The 15756-nt window shown below is 40.4% G+C and overlaps 1 protein-coding gene and 1 long non-coding RNA gene across 3 annotated transcripts in view; one reads left to right on the top strand and one right to left on the bottom strand.

Annotated features, from left to right (window-relative positions):
• The window catches only part of LOC102116201 (uncharacterized), a 176331-nt gene that overhangs the window by 106947 nt on the left and 53628 nt on the right, over window positions 1–15756 (top strand). The gene's annotated exons all lie outside the window — the stretch shown is intronic.
• Window positions 1040–15756, bottom strand: part of LACC1 (laccase domain containing 1) — a 145781-nt gene continuing 131064 nt past the window's right edge. For both annotated transcript variants that reach the window (XR_012426903.1, XR_012426905.1), the window contains exon 9: window positions 1040–7110. The gene's annotated coding sequence lies outside the window, so the exon portion shown is untranslated. The remainder of the gene's footprint in view (window positions 7111–15756) is intronic.

Genomic DNA, 15756 nt, shown 5'->3' with positions numbered 1-15756 from the left:
TGTATACAATTTAAAAATGTGAATATTACCACAAGATCCTAAACAACAGCAATTTTTAAAAACCAGCAGTTTCCTTTCCAATTCCTGCTTTCCAGGGACAATGACTTTCAATCAATTCTTTTGTTTGTTTTGTCTTTTATCTCCATTTTTAATTTTTTTTTTTAAGATGAAGTTTTGCTCTTGTTACCCAAGCTGGAGTGCAGTGGCATGAGCTCAGCTCACTGCAACCTCCGCCTCCCGGGTTCAAGAGATTCTCCTGCCTCAGCCTCCCGGGTAGCTTGGATTACAGGTGCATTCCACCATGCCCGGCTAATTTTTGTGTTTTTAGTAGAGGCAGTGTTTCACCATCTTGCCAGGCTGGTCTCGAACTCCTGACCTTGTGATTCACCCACATTGGCCTCCCAAAGTGCTGTGATTACAGGTGTGAGCCACCACGCCCAGCCTATCTCCATTTTTATAATATGCTTATAATTTCTGGTTGTTTCCTTATATTCAGATATGGTATATTAAATTTGTAAGTTGGATGATGTGAAATTGCTTCCTCTACACCACCCTCAATACATACACACTTTCCTCTCACCCATCCTCACCAAAAAAGTTATCACAATTTGTGTTTAAATAAGTATTCAGGGCTTACATTATTATGGCAATAAAAATGTTTAGAGCCGAGCCATGTAATCTACTATGATGCCATTTCTTTCGTAGAGAACTTTTTCTCATGTTATTTGTGTTTGTATATATGCCTTTTCTAGTTTCCTTTTCATTAATTCCTCTTCCAAATCTCCCCCTGAACTACAAATACCCTGTCAACATGATGAAATGCATCAGGTTCAATTTCTTTCTCCTATAACCTTCTTGAAGTCCTTTGTCTTGCTGCTGTAATCATTACTCTTTCTTCCTTTCTTCCTCCCTTCCTCTCTTCCTCCCTCCCTCCCTCCCTCCTTTCTTTCTTTCTCTCTCTCTTCCTTCCTTCCTCTTTCTTTCTTTCCTTCTTTACTTTCTTTCTCCTTCCTTCCTTCCTTCCTTCCTTCCTTCTCTCTCTCTCTCTCTTTCTCTCTTTCTTTCTTTCTCTTTCTTTCTGACAGAGTCTTGTTCTATCACCCAGGCTGCAGTGCAGTGGCATGATTATGGTTCACTACAGGTGAACCTTCTGGGCTCAAGCAATCCTCCCACCATAGCCTCCTGACTTGCTGGGACTACAGTTGAATGCCACCATGCCTGGCTACTTTTTGCAGAACCAGGGTTTCGCCATGTCACCTGGGCTGGAATCATTACTGTTTCTATGGACTCCTAAGGATGTATCCTCCCCAACAACCTGGTGATTTCATTTTTCTCCTGCGATTAGAGCCCCTGTTTCCTAAATTTCTTTCTTGTTTGTTTTTTCTTAATTTAGATAGAGTACGTTATCTCGTTGCTTCCTAAGAAATTATGTGTGAAAGGCAAATTTTTGAGATTTGAAAGTGCCTCATTCTTAATTGACAGTTGAGTTGTGTATAAAAATAAAGATCAGAAATTATTTTCTTGGAGAAATAATATGAAGTGAGGTATGTTTTTCTCTGTTCAAAGACATTGTTCTATTGTCTGCAAGCTTTCAGTGTTATTCCTAAGAAGACTGATGCCATTCTAATTCCTAAACTATAGTGTGTGACCTATTTTTTCAAAAACTCTCTGGAAATGTGTTATGTTTTATTGTTCATGAATGTGATAAAATTTCAGGACCTTGCAGTTTTGTTGTCTTTTCATTTTGTTGTGCTGCTGTACACTTGAAGGGCCCTTTTATTGGAATTCTCATGCCCTTCACTTCAGGGAAAATTTCCTGCATTACTTACATGGTAATTTCCTCCCCTCTGTTTTCTAATCCCTTTTCTAAGAACACTTCAAACAGTTTGTTTTTCCGTCTTATTCCACATTGACCCCTTAAGAAAAACTTGGTATCTTCAAATCCTAATTCCTGGAAAGGATGGACATAGCAATGCTGACTTCATAGGGCTGCTCATACAAGCCACTCAGCCACTGTCATCCACAACCCTGGGCCATAACTCAGGTCACAGGGATGCAGCTTTGCTCATTGCTTACACAGCCAACCAGAACAAAGATTCTCACATTGCCCTTTTTTTCCTTCTTTCTACCCACTCTCTTTCCTTCTTCCTCTCTTGTCCTCATTCGTCTTCCTCACCTCTCTCCCTTATGACCACTTTGTTCTCTTCCTCTTTCACCCTCTTCCCTTTTCCCTTAAACTTCACCATCTGTCTCCATCCTCAAAGTCAGGGACACAAACCCCTGAGCATTGTGCCTAAACATTGTACAGTGCAAATTCCACTGAAAAGGTAGACGATCACTTGAGCCCAGAAGTTTGAGAACAGCCTGTACAACATAGGGAGACCTCATCTCTACTAAAAAGAGAAAAGAAAAACAAAGATGTCAGCAGGGCTGAGTTCCTTTCTGGAGGGTCTGGGGGAGAATGTTTCCTTGCTTTTTCCACCTTCCAGAACCCATCCACATTCCTTGGTTCCTGGTCTCTCCCTCCATCTTCAGTGTCAGGAACAACAGGTCAAGTCCTTCGTACAGTGCATCTCTGAAGAGGTAGATTTTTATAGTATATTTGCATTAGCTAAGTCATTAGAAAGTAGTCTTTATATGTTCCAAAGGCAAAAATCAAATAAATCAGTAAAAAGTTTCTAGTTAATTGCTAAGTTTTATTAAACACTTATTATTTGCCATTCATTTTGCATGTGTTATCTGATCGAAGCCTTTTAACAAGTCTATGTAATAGGTACTCTTATAAGCACTGACTTAGATATGATGAAATGTAGGGAAATTAACTTCTTTACTCATGGAGCCACAAGAGAGGCTCATTCACAAGTCTGTCTGGTTCTCAGATCCATGCTGGTAATTAATCTACTATGGTGCTTCCTGACAAACATTGTTCAAGGCGTTAACATAACCTGCTAGGCAAGCTCAAATAATCCAAGCACCCATACAATTTAAAAATTGCCTTGAAATTTTTCATGCCCTCTGTCTGTTTAGCAATACCTGCCTCTTCCACCTCTTTGCAAATCTCTAGATTCAGAGATGGATGAGTTCTGTCAGCTCCTCTCCATATCCTGAGCTCTCCCATCCTCATGGGAAAAGGAAATACAGAAAAAGTAGAGTTTTCCAGATTGTTTCTAGTCTGGCTTACTTCTTTTTGGATGGAAACATTTGGCAAAGTGATCTTTTTAAGGCTATTATAACAATTATATGCAGCAAGCTTTTTAGGGTTCATTTAAATAGAAGTGATTTTCATCAATTCAAGTTCCTGGTCTGCACTTCAGTTACTGTGGCTGTTTTGTTTTGAGCTGTAAATCTAGTCTGACTAATGCAGGATAATGAGCAAAGTCTCCCTCCTCTCTCTTCACTATAACTCAGCCATGTATTGTAGTACAAAATCTCGATTCTGACTTTAGATATATATTGAGCAGCTTGTCAGAAGCTCAGCTGGCATTGTGTATGAGGGTAGGAGGAGTTGCTACAATGTAGACGTAACAGAGTATTTTTCAAAAAATGTTTTCTTTCAAGTGACTTCAACGCCCTGATTCATTTTCAACTTGGAAAAAATATCAGGTACACAATGGACTCTTAGAGCTGGATTTTGGTAAGCACAATGTATAATTCAGTATCTTTTTTTGTGAAGGGAATTTTTATTTTTAAATTTTTTAAATTTTTATTTATTTATTTATTTTGAGACAGAGTCTGGCTCTATTGCCCAGGGTGGAGTGCAATGACGCAATCTCAGTTCATTGCAACCTCCACCTCCTGGGTTCAAGCAATTCTCCTGCCTCAGCCTCCTGAGTAGTTGGGACTAAGGGTGCCCGCCACTGTGCCTGGCTAATTTTTGTATTTTTAGTAGAGACTGGGTTTCACCATTGGCCAGGATGGTCTCAAACTCCTGACCTCAGGTGATCCGCCTGCCTCAGCCTCCTAAAGTGCTGGGATTACAGGTGTGAACCACCATGCCCGTCCTGTAAAGGCAATTTTCAAAAAGCTATTTCTATCATTTTTTAAACTGATGTGTTCTTCTTTGACTGCCACACCAACTTTATGCCTTATTTTCAACATCTTCAGGGTATTTTTTTTTTTTTTTAATTATTGCTTTAAAGTCTAATGAGTCCAGGCATGGTGGCTCACACCTGTAATCCCAGCACTTTGGGATGCCTAGCTAGGTAGGTGGATTGCCTGAGGTCAGGAGTTCAAGACCAGCCTGGCTAACATGGCAAAACCCTGTCTCTACTAAAAATACAAAAATTAGCCAGGTGTGGTGGCAGTCGCCTGTAGTCCCAGCTACTTGGGAGGCTGAGGCAAGAGAATCGCTTGAACCTGTGAGGAGAGGTTGCAGTGAGCCGAGATCACACCACTGCACTCCAGCCTGGGTGACAAAGTAAGATTCTGTCTCGATAAATAAATAAATAAAAATAAAAATAAAGTCTAATGAATCATATAAAAGATACTCTAAAATATGTTCTACCCTTCAAAACTAGTTAAGTCTAGTACCTGTTTCATAACAAACAACGATCCCAGTGAATGTTCTGCTGTAATTTCCATGGTAAGAAACAGTTCTTCATAGTCATGTGGCTCCCAGGGTTCTTCTGAATTGGTTTGGAATCCAGGACAAATGGTAGCTTGTTACTTTTAGCAGTCACCACCAGGTGACCCTGTATGGTGTGTGTGGGCAGAGAGGCAGGGTCAGCAAGGTCCCTGAGTATACTGGGTTAAATAGTGCCCTCCCCTCCTCACTCAATTTATGTCCACCTGGAACCTCAGATTGCTACCTTATTTGAAAATAGGGTCTTTGTAGATATAATCAGTTAGGTTAGGATGAGGTCATACTGGATTAGGATGGACCCTAAACCCAATGACTGGTGTTCTTATAAGAAGCAAAATAAGAGATGGCTGGGTGCGGTGGCTCATGCCTGTAATCCCAGGACTCTGGGAGGCCGAGGCAGACAGCTCATGAGGTCAGGAGTTCAAGACCAGCCTGACCAACATGGTTAAACCCCGTCTCTACTAAAAATACAAAAAAATTAGCCATGCCTGGTGGCATGCGCCTGTAATCCCAGCTATTCAGGAGGCTGAGGCAGGAGAATCGCTTGAGCCTGGGAGGTGAAGTTTGCAGTGAGCTGAGATCGCGCTACTGCACTCAAGCCTGGGTGACAGAGCAAGACTCCGTCTCAAAAAAAAAAAAAAAAAAGAAGAAGAAGAAGAAAGATGGCTGTGTGATGACAGAGGCAGGGACTGGAAAGATGCAGCCACAATGCCAAGAGCCACCAGAATCTAGGAAGTGGCAAGGAAGGACTCTTCTCCCTCCTTCAGAGGGAGCATGGTCCTGGCAACACCATGAGTTTCAACTTCTTGCCTCTCAACCTATGAGAGCATAATATTTGTATTGTTTTCTGCTGCGCAGTTTGGGGTAACTTGTTTCAGCAGCCCTAGGAAATGAACGAACTGAGGAATCCCTGAAGGATGTCACTAAAAGGGGGCAGGCACAGTCAAGACTGTCTTCTCACTCGGGACTCCTGGGCAGAGGACTCTCAGCAGCTACTCTGTGGGCAGCGGGTGAGAGGAATGTCCTGGGGGGCCAGAGCACAGTGACCGGAGATGGGAGTATCTCATTTCAAGCAAAGTGCGGCTGCTGAGATGTGAGGAAAGTCCAAATTTGATGCAATCCTGGGAACACAGAGTTAGAGTTGCAAATTAAATAGACTCCAGGAGTAAACTGGGAGGGACAAGCCTCCGTGACATGGTGATCTTCTCAGTATACCAGCATGCATAAATTTAGGGCCACTGAGCCCAGCCTGAAATTTCTGCAAATAGTTGAACCACAGTAAATGGAAAGATTTTCATTATGAATTATGGGAAAGTGTTCCTTGGGGAAATCCAAGCTTGGCACTCGAGCCAAGACTCCACTCTAGCTGAATTTGGTCATGTATGCTTATATAATAATGAAATTGATACACTCTTTCACTATTTGATGGTCAGAGCCAAATTATTTTTTAATGTTCGTGCTTAATATTTATTTACAAGCAGTCCTCCAGAAGGCATGGATTTCACTGAGGAGCTGACCTTGGTGAGGAGCTGTACTCCCACCACGATCGCATGACTCTGGCTGCGAGGCTGCTTTGAGTTCCTTTTCTAAAGGGTGTTAGTGTTGGCCAGTGAGAAATTATGAATGGTTACTCTCAGACACAGCTTGGATTGATCCAAGACCTAGTTAACAAAGATGCTCTACATGAGGACAGAAAAGGTAACTGTGGAAACTTTTCTTTAGTTCGGCAAAACTTTTTCCAAACGATTCTCTCTTCACATAGACTTTTCTAGACCCAAACCCTCAAGGCTTTTAGAAAGTAATGATTTTCTAGTCTGGATTCAAACAAGACCTAAAGCCTCGAGTGCCTGCCAGGCCCAACAACATGGTGCGGCTCAGCGTCAAACCTGCATGAGTCTCCTCCCTTCCTTCTCTTAAAACCAACGAAGCTGGCCCAAAACCTTATTTCTGAAATTTTTATGTTTCATTTTTCCCAGAGGAATAAGTTACATTCTGATCCTATAATAATTAAATCACAAAAAAAACCATTGAGGGCATTTGCTTTGCTGAACTGATGAGATGAATAGTTAATTGTCTGGAATTCAGCTTCCTGGAAAGGAAAAAGAAGGTATAGGAAGGCCAAAAATTAATATTAAAATTAAAAACCAAAGGAAAGAGGAAAGAGAAGAGAAGAAAAGGAAAGTAAAAGAGAAAAAGAAAGAAACAAAGGAGAAAAAACTATAAAGTGGAAGAGGGAGAATGCGGAAACAATATTCCTTTGGGTTGTATATTTGTCTGCTAGGGCCACCACAACAAAATACCACAGACTGGGGGGCTTAAACATTACCAGTTCAGTTTTTTCACAGTTCTGGAGGCTGGACATCCAAGATCAAGGTGCAGGCAAGATTGGTTTCTTCTGAGGTCTCCCTCCTTGGCTTACAGATGTCCGTCATCTTACTGTGTCCACACATGGCCTTTTCTCCGCATGTATACCTCCCTGGTGCCTCTTCCTCTTCTTATAAAGATGCCAGTCATATTGGATTAGGGTCCTGGTAAGAGGAGCAAAGGACCTGATGTGAGAGTTCAGCACTGGGTTCCAGCCTTGATTTCTCCCTTGGCCAGCCAATTCCCAACACCCAATCCAATATGACTCATTCCAATTGAATGACTTCTTTAGGGACCCTATCCCCAAATACAGTCATATATGGTACTTGGGGTTAGGACTTCAACATATGAATTTGAAGAACACAATTCAGTCCGTAATAGGTTGTTTGGTGACTACAGCTCGCCTTTAACAGGTTGTTTGGTGACTACAGCTATGCCTTCCCTGGTTTAAACTCTTTGGCTCATTTCTTCTTGTTTACTATGGACTGAAATGCTATAACGAATGACTTCTCAGAGCTTAGGCTAGGCCCTGCAATTAGTTCATCCTTTTTCTTAGGAGAAATTATGTCCACAATAATAGCTAATTAACGTGCCAAGTGCACATACTATGTGCATGCACTATCCTCACAACTACATCCAGTTTTCATCTTTGAGAAAAATAAGGTTTAGAGAGATTAAGAACCTTGTTTAACACCCTGAAGCTAGTAGATTGAGCACTCAAACCTAGGTCTGCAACTCAAAACTCCATGGCTTTAAGCACCAAACCATACTGCCATGCCTAGAATGGAGGAGAAAGATCAGAATGTTCTCTCTTGGCATAATTTAGCAGCGGCAAGTGGGTTTTAGCCCCTGGATAGTGTGGTGAGGTGGTTTGCTTGAAGAAGCAACCATAGTTTGTCTTTTCAAATTTCCTTAGATGCAGGGAGATTTCCACCCCCACTCCCTAAGCAAGAAAGGACAGAAGAAATACCCCTGCTTCTGTCTACCCCAGCCATTTATGCCTCCAGGGAACAGGAGCAAAGGACCTCATGTGAAAGCTCAGCACACTTGGCTCCAGCCTCGATTTTGCCCTCAGCCAGCCAATCCCCCATGGGCTCATCTTCTCCTCACTGGTGTAGTAAACCTTCTAGAGCAGTCTGTTTCCCTGGGCAGGGAGAGGCCCCTCAGGGGTCCTGCTGAGCCAGGAACCACGAGGGCAAGGATTTCCAATTCCCTGAGAACTATAGCAAGCAAATCAGTCACACATCGAAAGCCACATTTTGCAGTCATTTTTATTGGTAAGAAAATGAGTGCTTTGATCTGCATCTCTCTGTCTTATTTCTCAATTGAGTTCAAATTCAGAGGGATGTAGGGGGTTTTTAATTAGCCTCTCATACAAAGAATGAGAGTGAATTTTGGAAGCATACAGACCTAGATTTGAATCCTAGCTCTTCACTTACTAGCTATATGACTTTGGTCCAGTTACTCAAATTCTCTGAGCTTCAATTCCCTCAGCTTCAAAGCATTAGTCATAATACCCACTTCACAGGGCTCTTTTAACAGTTACATGATGTAAAGTATATAAATCTATGCACCTAATAAGTATTTAACAATCGTTAGTTTCTTTCCTTCTTTTCTCTTCCTCTTAGTCACAATTCAACTTTCATGAGTTATTTTTATTAAAGAAATATATTTCCTAGTCTGTAATCCTTTATTACAAATATTTAAGTTGATTTTGTGATATCTCATGGATATTGGCAATAAGACTAAACTTTTATAAATAAGTCTTACTGAGTTGCTATCTTCTGTAGATTTGGTCTTCATAGCTGAAATCTTTGAGAAGATTTATCCTACTGGAAGCAATACATCTGATGTGATTATTTCAGCAGCATACAAACTTTTTAATTGTATGATTTGGTTGTAGTAATTAGGCCCTTTAAAGGAACTTCAAAACAGAAATTTGAACATGTAAGCAATGTTAAACTTTTTAGAATCCGAAGTTATTGTTTTGCCTTCAATGTATAATACTATTTAGAGAAGGTAAAAAAGGGATAAAATATTTTTAGATTTGAAGCAACAATCTTTCAGATTTCATTATTCAATTCTTTTACATTTGTTCTGATGACAGAACTAAAAGCTCAGCCTTCAGAGGCCACACAATGTTGCTTGCCCAATGAGTCCATGATTAAATGTCTTCTCACATAGAAAGAGAGCAAAAACAAACAAACAAACAAACAGCTGATAGATGAGAACTGAACATTTCTCACTGATGTACAGCATGACTCTTCGTTTGGAGGTGAAAATGACAAACAGGTGTGTGACATTGGCTTCAATAAGTACTCAATCCCCATGAGTAGACCATGGCAGCTCTGCCTTTAGGCTCTGTGCTTAAGCAACTTTCTGGTCCAAGACAGAAGATGTGCCTTACTAGGGCCTTTTGAACACAGGGTTTACAAAGGCTCTACCTCAGGATGTAACAAGCTGTCATGGAGGCAAAGACTAAGTTAGACAGATCCATGGAGATTTTGGCTTAATTCCTGGCTCAAAGCTTAAACTCAGCAGTGCTAACGACGACAGGAGACAGTGGCAGTCCCAGGTGATACTGAGCATTACCCAGGGCATCTTGGTCCCTTCTCTTGGGTATAGGTGATGGTAACATTACCCTTCTCCAACATGGACTTGCTCAGTGCTGAATGCTGCCTTTCCTTCACCTTTAGATTTCTTTCTGCATTGGCTCCAGATCAAGGAAAAGTGAAATAACAGAAAATAACTCTAAGTGTTTCCTTGAATTCTTGGAGATTGTTTGCCCTGAACCAATGAGGAAGAAGGGTCTGCTGGTGGTGAGAGGGGCATACCAGCTGGTTTTTTCTGTGCCTGCAGTCCATCCTCAACTACCCACTCAGACACCCATCTTTGTTTCCCAAACTCAACACAATTCTTTAAGAAGGGTAACAAAAGTGCGGCCCTCCCCGCTCTCCTGTTGGCCTAGAAGTCAGAAAAGGGAAAATAGAACAGAAACAGGGAGTTGGCATGAAGTCCCAAATTCCACCCCACTGTAGTCATACTCTTAGTTTTAAAGGATGCTAACTCAGTATTTAACCTTCCTCCTTATAATGATGTAAGGGGTTATAACTGCCATAACTTTGAACCGCCACCAGGGTTGGGGATTTGAAACAAAGTAAAGATGCCATTTCTGTTTTTTTTTTTTTAGAGAGCAGCAAGCTGTGACTATCTTCATTATGTAGTTTTTGAAGTGTGATAGAAGTTATTCCATTCAAAAAAAACTTAATCAATTTTTCTACAGTAATTAGTAGAAAATCATATGAGATTGTATGAAGGTTATGCACCATCTGTTTAGTGACTGCCTTTGACATTGCTAATTGAAATAACTTATTGGAGCAGTAAAATGCTATTGAATGTTCCTTGCCTGGAACATGCTCAGGTTGCCAGCATTAGACAGAAAGAACTGTAAGATATAAGTAGGTGTGAGGCTGTTGATGTCATGCTTCTTTTAGAATTAAGTTTATCTGAGATTTCAAAGTACAAAAACATTTCAATAGTATATCCAATACTTCAATTGTATAACAGAACACATACGCCCTGTGACAGGGCATGTCACTGTGACAAAAGTTAGTACACCATAGCAGCAATCTTGGCATTTGCATTTTTTAGGTTTAACAAGAAAAGGACTTTAACAGATATGGATATTCAAGGCCAATCTTATGGAGGCTGATGATTTGTTAAATAATTTATTAAAGTGCACTAACTCTGAAATTATAATGTACCCCAATGTGTATACACAGGTATCAGCTACAAGTACAGAGGTCTGCAGACAGGCTTTCTTTAATTAGGAGAAACTGGATGAAGCAGGAACACAGTTGACTATGCTTTTTAAAACAAAAAAAAAAAATCAAAAAGCAATTTCATTATCATATTAAATTTTTCACATATATAAGGTACAATACAATATGAAATGAAAGTTGAAGAAATGTGCCTAACTAGAATGTGATCACTCACATTTCAACCATTACCAGCCAGTGCTACTGCAAGAAGGCCAAGTCTGCTTTCTTTCCTGTCCTTGAACACTTTTGAGTTATCCCCTGTGCTTTTTGATTACAGACAAGTCCCAGATCTTTATCCTGTTTATGGTACCTCCAGGAGCCCAGCACGAAATTCCCTCCACTGCTTCCTCTCCTGTCCCTCTTTCCGGAAGCCTCCTGAAGGTTTCATTTTGTTGCCTGCTCAGTCTCAAGTAGTCCCCATCACTGACTCAAGTTTTCTATCATTTCATCACTGAGCTCTGATAGTGAGTAATGAGGCATAAGACAAGATACTACAACTAACGCAACAGTTCAGCTCAGGAAGGAAGTTGCATCTCATCAAAGTTTTGAGGGAAGGAGAATAGAGTCCTGTAAACCAAAACACCAGTGATGGCCTAATAGTGTTCCTACCTTTGTGAGATGTCACAGAGTCAGTATCATTGACAGCTCATCCTCTTCTGAAGGAGAGCTGTTTGCTCATCTCTTGGGAAGGTTCAAACTATTTTTTTTTCCTATTCTGCAATCTGTCCTTTTCAAGGCCAGACACAGAGTGAGAAGAATGAGACCTGGTCAAAAACACCTCTTGCCTCCTAGCTTCTCATCCTTGATCATTTCCTTCCAGTCAGGAAAGTTACTTTCTAGCTCACCGAACACATTCAATGGCTTCCCCACTTCCTCCTTGAACAATGATTACAGCGAGCATAGAACCAATTCACTTCATGCCAATTTTGTGACTCAGAAAGGGCACTCTTCTTATTTTTGTTACTTTGAAATATTTGGGTTTGTGGGAAATGTCCTGGAGGGTTTGCTTTTATTATTTCCTTGCACAGGGCGTTCTCAGTGCCTGGCCTCCTCTTACATTTAGGTGACAATTAGGGTCCATGCACGGTGTGTAACATCACTTCATAGCTGCCTCTTCTCTTTCCTGATTTCCATTAAGCAGAGTTATTTACATTGTTTAGTTTTGTTTCTAACCATAAGAAAATACAGTCATGAAGGCAAAAGTGCTCATGATTCTTGGCTGTGCTCCCCTCCAGTCAGTGGCAGAGAACACCTATAGTCCCCCAGCTCCCACTCAGGCTCTCACCTGAGGTGAGAAAACATATCCACTCATGGTGAAAAATCCAAAACAGGGACAAAAAAGCATTCCTGAGCCAGGAGCAGAGTCTTCATGGTGTTGCTGATCACTCACATCGCCCCTCCAGCCTGTGCCCTGCTGGGCTCTGGGCCTGAATCTTCACGACTTTATGTCTTGGCTCTCAACACTGTGTGTCTCAGGGCTTGGCCTGGTCAATCTTTGCCCATAGTTCAAGACATAAACTGGTTACCACATAACCTTCCTTTTACCCCAAATGTTGCATAAGATGAAGATGAAACTATGCATGTGGTCATAACCTGGCACCCACATGTGAGGTTCATGTCAGTGAAACTTTTGAAGAATGAGAAAGTGGCTGGGTAGGGCAGTGGTAGCAGGTAAGGCAGTAGCACCAATGACTTCCATAAACAAATAGCAAATTCCATCCTTCCAGGCTTGGAAAATAGCAATCTCATTCTTTTTTCCTTAGGTAAACATTTAAAAGTAAAATATCTGGAACCGCACACTGGACAAAGAGACATTTGTTTTCTTTTTCTTTTTAAAAATAATCAAATAAGAAAAATTATTAACAGAAAAGAGATTGAGCATAAATGCCCAATATCATAAAAAAGATTTGTACTTAATACACATCTCAAACAAAGTTAAAGTGTCCTAAAAACATTTAGCATTTCAAACTAAGATATTTGCAGAAAGTGTAAGAAACAAACAGTTTTTGTTTTTTTTTCCTCCTCTAATGCAAAATTGCTTTTGTTGTTTGCTCATAAGATCAAGTTGCCCCTTGTTGGCACAGACAGGGGATGATATTTTAAACTGAACTGAATCAAATAAAAGATGCTGGTGGTTTCTTCCTCTTTAGGGCGTAGACCAGCCAGGGCCTTGCCAGGCCTTGGGTCTTCCCAGGGTCACCTAGGGTCATTTCCTGACTACGGAGCAGGCACTATGAAGGGACACAGTATTACTTTGATATCTTTGCTTCAGAGCTTCCAGGGCACAGGCTTTCATTTGAGTTTCTGGCTGGCAAGTTCCCAGAAATATGGTCTTTTAGCCAATATAACCCACCTCAATATTGTCCCAAAGGATTCTAAAATAGATGTTAGCCAATCAGGTTTGTGACTAGTACCAGTTTCCCCCCAACCCTTCTTCTTGAACCGTAGCTCTTTCTGGAAAGCAAGCAATTACTACTGAGAAATTATTTGTTTCAAACCCATGAGCAGAGTGCAGAAACAGTATTTTGAGCAGGATGCCAGTATTGTGATGTTTGTTCAATCATTAACATACTACATTTTTGGGTTGAATAGCTGAAGGTCACCTAGAAAGACGGGGACAAGGATTTTGAACCAGAAACACAGATTAGAGAATTTGACCAATTGTTTAATTTTTCAGATGACATTCAGAAAGTTTAGGATTATTAAATCTGGCCTGAGCTAAAGTTTTTGTTTCAGTATCTGGGAGGAAACGTTTTGCTAAGCAAATTAAGAGTATAATAAAATTATGTAGTCCATTTTAACCTACTAAAAAGAATAAGGTATAACTATTTTCTTTTTGTTTTATTTCTATAGGTCATTGCTTTGTTTTATAGTGAAAACAATTTTATTTCACATAGTGATTCATGTAACTTTTTTACGATAGTAAGAGAATGAAAGAGTATGTTTAGAAAGACTTAAAATTGAGTGGCAGAAGATTTTGTTTCAACATCTCACTTCTTGATCTAGCTCCATATTTTAAAATTAATTTTTATTATATTCAGTCAGTATTGATATAATTATATTATGATTGTAGGTAATTTGATGAAAAATAGCATCAAATCTAATAGGACTAGGAATGACTACATTATAACATATTATGTCTTTGAATCAGCAGTACTATATCAAACTACTTTTTCTTTACATTAATTACTGTCCTCTATTCACAGTACAGCTGAAATAATTTCCTTTTTGGGAAGCCAAAAGGCAAAGCAGAATTGTTTCTCAGTTTAAGCAGCGGGACATTTCATATTCAAGGTGTAAGGTGTGAGGCAAGAACCAGGTGAGATGGGCCAGGAATGTGGCAGCAGGTAAGAGCCAAGCAGCTCAGCAACCAGACAGCAAGAACCCACTGTGTCTGGAAGAGGTGACCCCAGCTGGTCCCCACTATTGAGACAAGGGTAAGGTTTTCTTCAGTCTGACTCAGCCAAGAAGACCCAAGGAACAAATATTGGTGAAGCACAGGATAATCATGATTTATTATCCAAACGGGCACACCTTTGATTCTGAAAGAAGATGCCGTTAGTATTAATGCTAAGACAAAAGGCATACACCAAGCCTACTCCAGGCAATGTAGGACTTCCAGTCACCCAGGTAGAATCTAGACAGAGCTGTACATTTCCACATCAGAAAAACTTCAAGCAGAGAAAATCATTTACCAGCATTTTCATTTATAGGTCAGGCGGTTAAGGTGTGGGCTAAGAAGGAGACTTTCTCAAAGGCCGACAGCAAGTTACTGGCAGAATTGGGACTAGAACTAGAATTTTCTGCTCCCAGTTCAGTGTTTTTCTATCGTACCACATATTTGCATAATGTTTTATTCTTTTCAAAGTATGATCACAACCTCACGTAGCCCCAAGTTTCCATAGGTCACAGCATTCAGGAATATAAACAGTCACAACAATAACAAACTGTTTTCCTGGTTCCTTCTCTACTTGTGATTTCAAAACTTCCAGTTTTACTTTAAATTCCCATTAAACAATTCCTAGGAGTCTCCTGGAGTCAGCTCATGTTTGTTCATGAATAAAATCCTCCCTCCACTATGTGGAATCCATCCTTCCCCTCGGCACCCTCACACTAGGGCAGCAGAAACACCATGTGCTGGTCTGGAGGCAGAGCTGGGCTCGAGTCCCTTGCCAGTATTATGACCTTGAATACAACATTTAAGGCCTAACATTCTTCTAGGCCTGTATTTCTGTAAAATTGGCCCTTTGAAGAATTACTTTATCTACCTGTAACCACTAAATGAAATAAAGTAGAGTTGATTCTCATTGTTTGTGGCAGTTACACTCCATAAAGTCACTCCAAATACTGAATTAGCAAACACTGAACCAAGTTCCTCATGGAAATACAGAGTTAGGTTCCTGTGAGTTACTGGTCACAATACTTTTGCCAACCAATCAATACAATTCCCTTGTTTTACGTGTGTTTCTGTGTAAAGGCATTTTATTCAATATATTTGACTGATTCTTTAACATTAAACTCCTAGCCAACAGCACTATAACTCATGCCTGGTGGAGATTTATCTAATCATGTATTCTCTGTAAGGCAGATCACAGCCTCCTTGCACACAGGAATGCCAGACAGCACTTCAGCACTAGCTTGGAGGCTACTTGAAACAGTGAAATATCTACAAAAATGCAAAAAAAAAAAAAAAATGTGGTACAGAATAGACCACCACAAGGACCCCAGTTTATGGTATGAGAGCTGAAACTAAAAGGCAAAGCGTGAGGAGGAAGGTGCATTCTCACTGGGGGACTTAAATTATCCTCTGCTCTGTGCTTGTCCATGAATGACCATGAAAGCATTGCAAGTATTGATTTTGGAGTCATAAATAAATTTTAGCAAGTAGATGAATGCAGAATTTGTGAATAGTAAGGAGCGACCATATATAAAGAGCTTAGCACAGTTCATGTCATGTAACTCCCTAATTGATGTTCACTGTTGTCGTTC

The sequence above is a fragment of the Macaca fascicularis genome, chromosome 17, assembly GCF_037993035.2.
Source record: "Macaca fascicularis isolate 582-1 chromosome 17, T2T-MFA8v1.1".
Lineage (NCBI taxonomy): Eukaryota > Metazoa > Chordata > Mammalia > Primates > Cercopithecidae > Macaca > Macaca fascicularis.
The sequence above is the reverse complement of the archived record's forward strand: the minus strand, read 5'-3'. Positions and strand labels throughout refer to the sequence as shown.